Consider the following 12,250-nt stretch of genomic DNA (forward strand, 5'->3'; position numbering starts at 1 on the left):
ACAGTTAAATAGTTAGACCGATAGGCAGGCACTTTCCTGGAATTTTCTAGTCTAATAAATCCAGCCACCTGGTATTAAATTGTGGTTCCAGTTTGCAAGTTTCCTGCAATAGTGGTAGATTTTTATAACACTTAGTTTGATTGTAGCCTTTAAGGCAAAGAGGGTTTTTTATGATCTATTTTATGATATGTTTCAATTAGAATTTCATGTTTTGTCAATTTTTTATTGTCAATCGCACCGCTGATTATTGTTATTCAGATGACTGAATATAAATGTAAGGCATATGTAATAAGTGCCATAATTGTCATCATTGATATATGGAGCAGCATCTTTGAGGAAAGTTGGATATATAATTCCAGAAAGCAAACTTTTATTTATAAAAGGGACACCATTTTACTACTCCACTGTATATAATGGGACATGAGCATCCACAAATTTTGATATTCACAAGGGATCTTGGCAGGGCCATGGCCGGGAAGGGTGTTGGGGGGGGGGGGGGGGGAGTTCAAAAAAGTCCTGAAATAGTTTTTAAAAACCTGGTTTATTGGTTAAGCAGTTAAAATTAATGCATAAACCAGGTTTGGGGGAGTTGAACCCTCCCCTTAGAAGGGAAGACTTAGAAGGGAAGCTACAAAGGTACCAGACAATATACTCACTTGTAGAGACATACAGTAGAGTCTTGCTTATCCACCCTTCGCTCATCCAATGTTCTGTATTATCCAACGCAGTCTGCCTTTTAGTAGTCAATGCTTTTGTAGTCAATGTTTTCAATACATTGCAAATTTTTGGTGCTAAATGTGTAACTACAGTAATTGCTACATAACGTTACTGTGTATTGAACTGCTTTTCTGACAATTTGTTGTAAAACAAGATGCTTTGGTGCTTAATTTGTAAAATCACAACATAATTTGAAGTTTAACAAGCTTTTCTTTAAGCCCTCCTTATTATCCAATATTTTCGCATATCCAACATTCTGCCGGCCTGTTTATGTTGGATAAGCGAGGCTCTACTGTATTATTAAACACCAAAGTAAGAATTATCCAAGCATTCATTGCATAGCTGATTTCTGGGGTTTGATTTTACAACCTGGACAGTGAATAAGGCTAAAATTAAGAAAACTGATGCATTTGAAATATTGTGCCAGAGAAGAGTTCTGCAGATCTAGAGCAAACCAAGCCTAAATCACTAAACTGAGGTTAACAAACTTTGGACGTATAAGATGGCATAACTCAATGTTAAGATGGTAATAGCTGGTACATTTGAAGGCAGACAGATACATTGCAAGTAGATACATGCAATAAAGGAATTCAAGTGAGTCTAAAAGCTATTGATGACCAGAGCTCTTGGAAGTCTCACATTCATAGAGAAGCACTAGCCATGAAGACTGTAGAAGCTGACCATAAGGTGGCACTGGAGAACCTACAGATCAAATCCACAAAAGCTAAATCAGCCAAGTGGAGATACAGCTTTATTATCCACCGGAATATCCACAAACAATTGCCATGTTTTTCTTTCTTTTTAATAGATTACAGAGAGCCTATTACGATTTCAGTGTTTTTGTCTTAAATATCCATACCGTGCTACTTCATGTGATTTGAACTAGAAAATTAAGTAGCTTTCAAGCTGAACTAACTCTTATGTCTCTTAATCATACAATACTTAGGAAATGTTTCATAATAAGATGAATGAAACATTAGATGGCAAGAAGGAAATGCCACATGATGGCAGTGTTGAACAAGGAATGTCTCAGATATATTTCATGATTGAATACTTGTCTTAACTATTAGTTGTCCTAAATAGTAGCAATGTAACTATTAAGTGGATCGGTAATTAGTTAAGTAATCAAACAAAGGGTGCTGCTCACCAATGGTTCCACTTCATTCTGGAAAGAGGTGAGTAGTGGAGTGTTGCAGGGTTTGGCACTGGGCCCAGTGCTTTTCAACATTTTTATTAATGACTTGGATGAAGGTTTAGATGGTGCGCTTATCAGGTTTGTAGATGACATCAAATTATAAGGGATAGCTAATACTCCAGAGGACAGGATCAGAATTCAAAATGATCTTAACAGATTAGAGAGCTGGGCCAAAATTAACAAAATTTATTTCAACAAGGACAAATGTAAGATACTACACTTAGGCAGAAAAAATGAAATGCAAAGATGCAGGATGGGTGATGCCTGGCTTGAGAACAGTCCATGCAAGAAAGATATTGGAGTCTTCATGGACAACAAGTTGAACATGAGCCAACAGTGTGATGCAGCAGCTTAAAAAACCAATGGTATTTTGGGCTGCATCGAAAGGAGTATAGTGTCTAGACTGAGGGAAGTCATGGTGCCTCTATTCTGCTTTGGTTAGACCCCACCTGGAATACTGTATCCAGTTCCGGGCACCACAGTTTAAAAGAGATATTGACAAGCTGGAAGGTGTCCAGAGAAGGGCGACTAAAGTGATCAAAGGTCTGGAGACCAGGCCCTAAGAGGAGTGTTTTAAAGAGCTGGATATGTTTAGCCTACAGAAGAGAAGGTTGAGAGGACACATTATAGCCATGTATAAATATGTGAAAGGGTGTCATATAGAAGAGAGAACAGATTTGTTTTCTGGGTTGTTGTGTGTTTTCTGGGCATTATGGCCATGTTCCAGAAATATTCTCTCCTGACGTTTTGCCCACATCTATGGCAGGCATCCTCAGAGGTTGTGAGGTATGACTTTTTTCTGCTGCCCTTGAAACTAGGACTCGGAGCAATGAGTTCAAATTAAAGGTAAGGAGATTCCACCTGAACATTAGCAAGAACTTCCTGACTGTAAGAACTGTTCAGCAGTGGAATTCTCTGTCTTGGAGTGTGGTGGAAGCTCTTTCCTTAAAGATTTTTAAACAAAGGCTGGATGGCCATCTGCCAGAGTGCCTTGTTTGTGCTTTTCCTGCATGGCAGGGAGTTGGACTAGACAGCCCATGTGGTCTCTATTATTCTATGATTTCAATGGACCATCTTTACTGTCTTAAAGCATAAAGAGCAATTGTTACCATGTGCCTTCAGGTTATTTTCCATTTTAGGAATCTAAATGGATTAGGAAAAACAAATTGAAACTGAATCCAGACAAAACAGAGGATCTGAATCTGGGGATGGAGGTGTGTCAACCCGTCCTGGATGGGGTTACATTCCCCCTGAAAGCCTGTGTTCACAGCTTGGGAGTGCTCCTCAACCTGTCTCTCCAGATGTCAGCCCAGGTAAATATGACAGTCGGGAGTGCTTACTATCAGCTTCGGCTGATTCACTAGCTGTGCTCCTTCCTAGATTTGGAGAAACTTAAAATAGTAGTGCATGTGCTAGTAACCTCAAAATGTGCTTTGCATTGATCTACCTTTGAAACAAAATTATTATTATTATTATTATTATTATTATTGTTGTTGTTGTTGTGAACCTGTCATAGGATTTTCTTGGCAAGAATTATTCAGAAAGGGTTTGCCACTGTCTTCCTCTGACTCTGAGAGTGTGTGACATGCCCAAAATCACCTAGTTCCCATGGAGATATGAACCTTGGTCTCGAAAGTCATAACCCTCAAACCACTATGTCATGCTGACTCCAATGAAAAATATGTGGGTTTCTTCTTTGGTACATTAAATATTTCCTGCGCAGAAAAGAATATTGATGCTCAGAAGTATCTTGTTCAATAACCACCTCCAACAGCATTTTCTGGAACATTTTATAATCATAGAATCAAAGTGTTAGAAGAAACCTCAAGGACCATCCAGTCCAACCTCTTGCTATGTAGGGATATTCAATCAAAAAACTCCTGATAGATGGCCATCCACCTTCTGCTTAAACACCTCCAGAGAAGTAGACTCCACACACTCCCATGCAGCCTTACCATCAGGTCTTACCATCAGGGCAGTTTTCCTAATGTTTTGTGGAATCACTTCTTGTCATTTGAATCTATTGTTCTATGCCCTAGAAAAAAAGTTGTCGTCCTCTTCAACATGATATCCTTTCAAATATTTAAACATGGCTATCGGGTCCTCTAGTAGCCTTGTCTTCTCCAGGCTAAACATACTCAGTTCCCTGAGCTGCTTCTTATATTGTTTCAAGTCCTTTTTACCATTTTGGTCACCCTCTTCTGGACACATTCCAGTTTGCCAATATCCTTCCTGAATTGTGCCCATAACTGAACAGAGTTTTCCAGGTCAGACCTAACCAAAGAGGAAAGAGTGGTATCATTACTTTTCCCGGTCTAGACAACATAATCCTATCAATGCAGCCTAGAATTACAATGGATTTTTTTCATCACGCTGTCAACTCATGTTCAACTTGAGGTCTACAAAAACCACAAGCTGAAGCAGTAAAGTATCCTCTTGGGATTGAGGATGTCTCTGTCTTTTGTGATGCCAAAGGCCTTTATTCTTACACAGAGAACACTGAATTTCCCAGGAGATCTCTGTTGTGCTGTATCTCAAAAAAAAGAAAAGGCGCTGTACAGCCAAAACTCAGCCAGTTACCACCAAACATATACCTTGGTGGTAGAAACCTCAAAGAGTTAAATGCCAATCCATATATGTGACTGAGCATTCATTAACATGCATGCCCACAGGTATACAGTGGCTGAGGAAAAACATAATCTGCCCCGTTTTTTGTGGGTGTTGTATCCTAAAGGCACAAATAACCTTTTGCCCCATGCTAGGACCAGAAATATGCAAGAAGAAACTCCTACTGACCTTTTCTCAATGGCAGTGGATCTAATAACCAGCTAATTCAGCCATAGCTCTCTCTCTTGCTCTCTCTCTTGCTCTCTCTCTCTCTCTTTTGCTATAGAAACCAAATTCCTTTTAAACAAAGAAGTACTGAGAAATATGAGAGGTGAGTAATAAATATTGTTTACCGACCTTGGCCTTCACAAGAGAGAAAAGATAAGGTCTTTTACAAAGATGCTTAGGAACCAGCCACTCTAGAGTTGCTCTCAATAATTTCTCTGCACTTTACCAAACCTTTGTTCTAATACAAATGGGGAGAACTGATTAAATATTCAAAGAAGATATCCAAAAAGTGTTGATTTCTAGTGCTGTAGTTTTAGGGAGTAAACTAGAGCAGTGCCTCTTTGGTCCTGCAGAAGTTTAGGACTTTGGCTTCCAGAAGCTTTACCCAACATGACGAGGAATACTAGGAGCTGCTGATGTCCAAATTATCCAAAGGACCGAATGTTGAGAATTACTACATTCGAGAATGCTACGCATCTCATCAAACTACTCGGCGTATAGGATGGAGAACCATGACAGTTAAAATGACATTACACTGATATCATGGTAGATAATCACATCCGGTTTGAATGGGCTCTCCAAGGTCAAATTTGCTTGCAATTCCTGATGACTCAATGTAAGCTGATAGCGTTTTCTCATCGACGTTGTTTTAACAACGGTGTTTTTCTGCTAATGGTTCTATAACCCAATCCTTTTGTGCTTTGAAATACATCTGTACCATCAGCTTTGACAAGACAATACCTGGCTCTTGGTGCTGACAACAGGATAATTGCAATGTCCTAGACTAACAGGGCAGGCACAGAATATGAGCCTCCTGAACAAGTTAAATCTAAACTTTGTTTTAGTGTTGGCTGAAAAGGATTGTTATCCCAAACATGCAGGAAATGTTTACTCTTGCCCATGCTATCTGGCAAGGCATTGTTATTGTTATTTTTTATTGGTGGTTCAATGCACATTGTGTATGCTGACCATTGATTTCCTTGTGCCATTTTGAAACAGAGTCCATAAATCATGAAGACATTTATGAATGAGTAAACTAGATAGGGACTTGGAAAGCCTCCAAATCCCCACTTATTGGGCAGCAATTGTTGTTATCGACAGGAATTGATCAGGAAGCAGCTGATAGATATTCCCTCATCCTCCTATTGTGATAGGAAAAAAGAAGAATCCCTGTTGTAATTCCCTCATATGCCAGAGATCACTAGCACAAGCAGGACTAGGAACTTCAGTCAGTTACTTCCCAATTGATAGCGGTGGAGTCAGGTGCCTTTAGATAGAATCATCTTAGCTTTAGACAGCATCTTTCCTCCTGCCTTTGCCCCACCCCCATGACCATAATAAAAACCTGACCTTGTTATTTAATTGTTGTCAAACATAACACCCCCTTAAGGATTTGTAGTTTTCCAAAGGTCATCATACCCACACATTTTGTCTTTCTATGTTTATTGACACACAGTCTACCTATTTAACATCTGTTCCTAGGCACTTCAATCCATGCACCTGAAGAAGTAGATCAAGCCTTCTTCATTCTCCCAGTGAGTATCCAAGGTTCTACAACATCCCTTTGCACACTGACAGTCCAGAACATAGTGTCGTCTTTGAATACTAAGAAACCATGTTTGTGAGTTGTGAAGATGCTCAACAGCAAGAGAATGTGATGCACATTGATGCATGATGTGCATAGAGCACTTTGCCATCTTTATTTTAAATTGTAACATTTAAATTGTAACAGTCCTGTCCTGGATATAGATATCATGAAACGATCCAATAGATTGCCTATATTCATTTACAAAGATGTTACTCCCATAAAGTTATCCATCCTAGTTTTCCACTTTGAAGAGAGATGAATTAGGACATTTTTTTAAAAAGTGGGATGGTGTAGAATTAATAGGAAGCATGGGCCAAGGCATTTTAAAAGAAATTTCTATGGGGTGTTCTTTTTCTCATTCAAATAGTTTGCAAGTGGAAGCATCCTTCCTATAGAGAATCCTGATTTTTGGATTGTGTTGCATGTGATTAACAAATACACCCAAACACCAGTGAGTAAACACACAGTTGCAAATACATTTTGCATGCACTATATACTAGCGTTAGCCGGGGTTGCTTTCAATCTGAATCACAATTCTTAGTCCATTGATTAAATTGTATTTAGTTCCAGCTGACTGACACCATTATGTGTCACTCAGCTAGAACTAGATGTTGCTATAACTGTTATTTGTGTTGGAATAGGAAGGAGATTTAGTGAGTAGGAGAAAGGTCTAAAACAAGAATATGCAGTCCTCCAAAATCCATGGGAGAATGTAGTCTTCCAGTTCCAGGAATGTGGTCTTCCAGTTCCAGGAATTACTATTCCAGGAGTTGCCTCCCTTGTATACCTTCCAACTGTCCCAATCTGTCAAGGAAAATCCTGATTAATCCTCTGTTGTCCACATTTCCAGTTGTCATTAAAACGTCCCAGTTTCTGTCTTCTCCCCCCACCCTTTCTTGTCTGTTTTCAGCTTACTTTCACTGGCACAAACTATGTTTAAAATGCTGAAGTAGTTTGCACTGACTTATGTCAGGGGAGGAGAGGAGGGGGGAAATCGTTTCCTTCCCAGTAGACTTAAAGAAATGCAAACTCTTGCAGTCTTTTCTAACTTGGGTGTTCCTCTTTATTAATAAATAACCTTTCCCCATCTTGATGACAGGTTTCCCAGTTTCCATATCTGAAATGTTGGAAGGTATGCCATCAGGACGAAGGGAATTTTACTACTTTCTATCCATTTTCAGTCACACTCCTTTTCGTAGCACAAGTAAGGCCTGCAATTACTCATTATAGTGACACATCCTCTCTATATACAGTAGGCCCTCCACTTTTACTGGGGTTAGGGACACAGGATGATAACAAAAGTGGGAAAATGCAAATGAAAAAAAACCCACACTTTTTAAATCTAAGAAGACTCCTCTCTTGGAATCTGTAGGTTCTCTTGAGTGACTCCATGATCAACTTCTGCTGAATGTTGACCATCACACTGGAGGACCTAGGGCATTTTTACACTACAGAAAGAATGCAGTTTGACACCACTATAACTGCCCTGGTTCAGTGGTATAGGATCCCTGCGAGCAGTAGTTTTACAAGGTCTTTATCCTTTTCTGCCAAAGGGTGCTGGGACCTCATCATATCACAACTTCAAGAAATCCATAGCATTAAGCTCTTAGCAGTCAAAGTGGTGTCAATCTGCATGGGTTCTACAGTATCACTAGGGCTGGACTTTTGGTAAATCACCAACAGTAATAAGATCTACCAACTGAAAGTTGGCCAATTCGAAACCTGGTTGGGGTGAGCGCCCGACTGTCAAACCCAGCTCACTGTTTACCTAAGCAGTTTGAAAACAGTTTAGAGCTGTAAGTAGAGAAATTAGGTACCGCAAATTAGTGGGGGAGGTATTTTACAACACCATAAAAGACCAGAAATGCCGGTGACCAAAAGGAAGGAGGAAATCCTGATGGCTCTTCGTCATAGAGAATAGAGCAACAGTACCCCCTGTGGCTGAATCTGAGCACAACCTTCAAGGCACCAAAACTGGACTTCGACACAACATACCTCCTTTCTGTCGGTTCTGTCCTGTCTGTTCAAAATGGCATTGAGTGTCTGCCATGTATGTGTACTGTGATCCGCCCTGAGTCCCCTTGGTGAGATAGAGCAGAATATAAATAAAGTTTTGTTGTTTTTGTTGTTTTTGTTGTTGTTATAGTATAGCTATCCCCCTAGAGATTCCTGGAGAGAACATTTAAATCAAATCTGCAAAAGGTAAACACTCAAACATAGAGGGCCAACTGTATATTGCTTCTGTTCATCTTTCCATAGTCAGTCATTGTCTCTAAGCATTCCAGTTCTTGTCAATACTCTTACATTTATGGTCTGTTTTTGGTTTTCACCTTACATTGTGGATTACTAAATGTACAAATTCTTCATTTATACTTTTTAGGGGTGCCATTTTTAAGAACGAAGAAAAAAGATAGCGCTCTCTTTTTAATGTCTGCAAAATTCGAGGATTCTTCCAAGCAATCTAAAATATCCTTGTTTTTCAGTGCCCTATTTTGGCTACGGTGGATGGGAGGATACAAAAAAATTGCCACCCCATAAAATTGTTGCTCCCCATTTTTTTAATTTTCCTTCAGTCTCCAAATGTCTATTACTTCAGTAGTTCAAACCTTCAGTTGTACATTTCAAAATACATTTTTTTGGCATCCAAAGAAAGGGGCCTGGTCCAGTTACAAAAGGAATGGGCATGTAAAAAATAAATGAATTCCAGACATGATCAATTTTCAGTGCTCCCCTTCTCTACAGTGTTAGAAATATAGGTACGGATGGAAAATGTCATTGTGGGTGAAGAGTTTTATTTATGGAGCAATGCTCTAAATTTGCCCTCTTCCGCTTGAGCTACAATCATAGTGCTCCTTGAAGTATGATAACTTTCAGAAGGAACAGTACAACGGACATACATTTAAATCCATGGAAGGGTCTCTCTAGCTTTGTGAAGATGCGGGGAAAGGAAAATTGACCACTCTGAAGCAGTGGGAGTACAATGCTTGCCAGGTCATTAAGGACAAAGAATAATAAAGCTATGACTAAGATGCTCTTAGGGTCTTATTTCCCTCCTCCGGAAAGCTTGTGCTGGGGTGGAATGAACTTTGTGGAGAGTAAAGTACTAATGACTTGAATGGCTGAGTCACCATGCAAAGCCTATGAATGCCTCCTTCGTAGCCACAGAATCATAAGCATCTAAAGGTTATGTATGTTCTTCACTGAAGCAATATCCAAACATACAAGCTTGTTATTGCATATCTTCATTGGAAGCAGGATGTGCCTGAATTTATACCAACAAAGTTTTCTACACTATGGTTGCTATGAACAAGAAGGGGAACTTAGAAAAGCTACATTTTGAAGACTACAACTCCCACACTCTTTAACATTGGATAGATGAAAATGGAGATATGGGTGGACAAAAGTTCTTAATGTGAAAGAACACACAAGCTAAGAGAGACTACAGTGGCTTGCTTTTGTTTGAACCTGCTGGGAATGGAAAGGTTCCAACTCTCATTTCCTCTGCGAGTCAATTGAGTATAGACTACATTTGTATTTGAAATTAGTTTGCAGCAAGTGAAATAAGCTGAGGACAAGTGGATCAAGTAGGAGGAAGAGAGAGAAGCTGGGACATTCTAAAGCCAGCTGGAAAAAGTGGGATGGCAGAGAATTAATTAAGGCTGTCCAAGCCAAACTGGGACAATTGTTTGGCATGAACTTCTGGAATCATGGAATCATAGAGTTGGAAGAGACCTCGTGGGCCATCCAGTCCAACCCTCTGCCAAGAAGCAGGAAAATCGCATTCAAATCACCCCCAACAGATGGCCATCCAGTCTCTGTTTAAAAGCCTCGAAAGAAGAAGCCTCCACCACACTCCAGGGCAGAGAGTTCCACTGCTGAACAGCTCTCACAGTCAGGAAGTTCTTCCTGATGTTCAAGTGCAATCTCCTTTCCTGTAGTTTGAAACTAAACATGCCCAGCTCTTTAAGCCACTCCTCATAGGGCTTGTTCTCCAGACCCTTGATGCTTTCAGTCACTCTCCTCTTGACACATTCTAGCTTGTCAACATCTCCCTTAAGTTGTGATGCCCAGAATTGGACACAGTGTGATTCCAGCGTGGTCTGACTTAGGCAGAATAGAGGGGTAGCATGACTTCCCTGGATCTAGACACTATACTCCTATCTATGCAGGCCAAAATCCCATTGGCTTTTTTGCCGCTGCATCACATTGTTGGCTCATGTTTAACTTGTTGTATACAAGGACTCCAAGATCTTTTCCCCACGTACTGCTCTCGAGCGAGGCGTCCCCCATTCTGTATCTTTGCATTTAATTTTTTCTGCCTAAGTGGAGTATTTTGCATTTGTCCCTATTGAACTTCATTTTGTTTGTTTTGGCCCATCTCTTTAATCTGTTAAAATTGTTTTGAACTCTGTTCCCATCTTCTGGAGTATTGGCTATCCCTCCCAATTTGGTGTCATCTGCAAACTAGATGATCATGCCTTCTAACCCTTCCTCTACGTCATTATAAAAGATGTTGAACAGAACTAGGCCCAGGACGGAACCCTGCTTATGGCACTCCACTTGTCACTTGTTTCCAGGATGAAGAGGAAGCATTGGTGAGCACCCTTTAGGTTTATTCACTGCCCTAGCCTTGCATGGCGACTGACCATATAAGCAGAAAATTGTGGGTGTCAAATGTAACTTTTCCTAAATCCTGATTAAGGTGGAGAGGAGGCCAGAACTAAGGAAGGAAGGAAAGAAGGAAAGAAGGAAAAAAGGAAAGAAAGAAAGGAAGGAAGGAAGGAAGGAAGGAAGGAAGGAAGGAAGGAAGGAAGGAAGGAAGGAAGGAAGGAAGGAAGGAAGGAAAGAGCTCCTGTTTCAGCAGAACTGGCTATACTACTGAATATTTCAAAAGATCATTGAATAGCACTTATTTACTTATCTGGAATACTTTGTCCAGTTCTGAGCATTATAGTTCAAAAAGGATATTAACAAACTGTAACTTATTTTTCTGCAGTCAAACCTCCCATATAAGGCTATTGTGAAGATAAAGTGGGCAAAGGTAATATATAAATGTAATAAATTAATAAATATATTTATCTAATAATGTCTGCGTTTTTCTAACAAGATCTCATCTACATAAACAAGGAAAGCAATGCACATACCCTGAGAAGAAAGGGGAAATAGCAGTGCCACCAGAGTCTACAAAGAGAGAATAGTATTGTGGAGTGTGCAGTACTCCAGGCAACTATATTTAACTGAGATTAGTTCTATCCAATTTATTTATTTATTTATTACATGCATTTATACCCCACCCTTCTCCCCAAGGGGACTCAGAGCGGCTTACAGAGCCGAGGAAGTTTCCTTAACCCAGTGGCAAATAGTGATATCTATGTTATGAAGAAGGGCTAGTAAATTGCTTATTGGATTGAGTCTAAACTTTAAAAGATCTTTCCGAAGTGCTGAACCTACCCCAGGAGATTAAAGGTAAAGGTAAAGTTTTACCCTTGGCATTAAATCTAGTCATGTCTGACTCTGGGGGTTGGTGCCCATCTCCATTTCTAAGCCGAAGAGCCAGCATTGTCCGTAGACACTTCCAAGATCATGTGGCTGGCATGACTGCATGGAGAGCCGTTACCTTCCCGCTGGAGCGGTACCTATTGATCTACTCACATTTGCATGTTTTTGAACTGCTAGGTTGGCAGAAACTGGGGCTAACAGCAGGAGCTCACCCTGCTCCCTGGATTTCAACCACCCGCCTTTCAGTCAGCAAGTTCAGCAGCTCAGTGGTTTAACCCTCTGCGCCACTGGGGGCTCCTATAAATAAAATTTAAATATTTAAAGAAAATATCCTTTTAAATGCCAAATTATGGAATGCCCACCCTACCAGCATAAAGCAGTCACTGCCTGTCTCTACCGCGTTCTTTCTATATTCC

The sequence above is a fragment of the Anolis carolinensis genome, chromosome 3, assembly GCF_035594765.1.
Source record: "Anolis carolinensis isolate JA03-04 chromosome 3, rAnoCar3.1.pri, whole genome shotgun sequence".
In the NCBI taxonomy this organism is placed as follows: domain Eukaryota; kingdom Metazoa; phylum Chordata; class Lepidosauria; order Squamata; family Dactyloidae; genus Anolis; species Anolis carolinensis.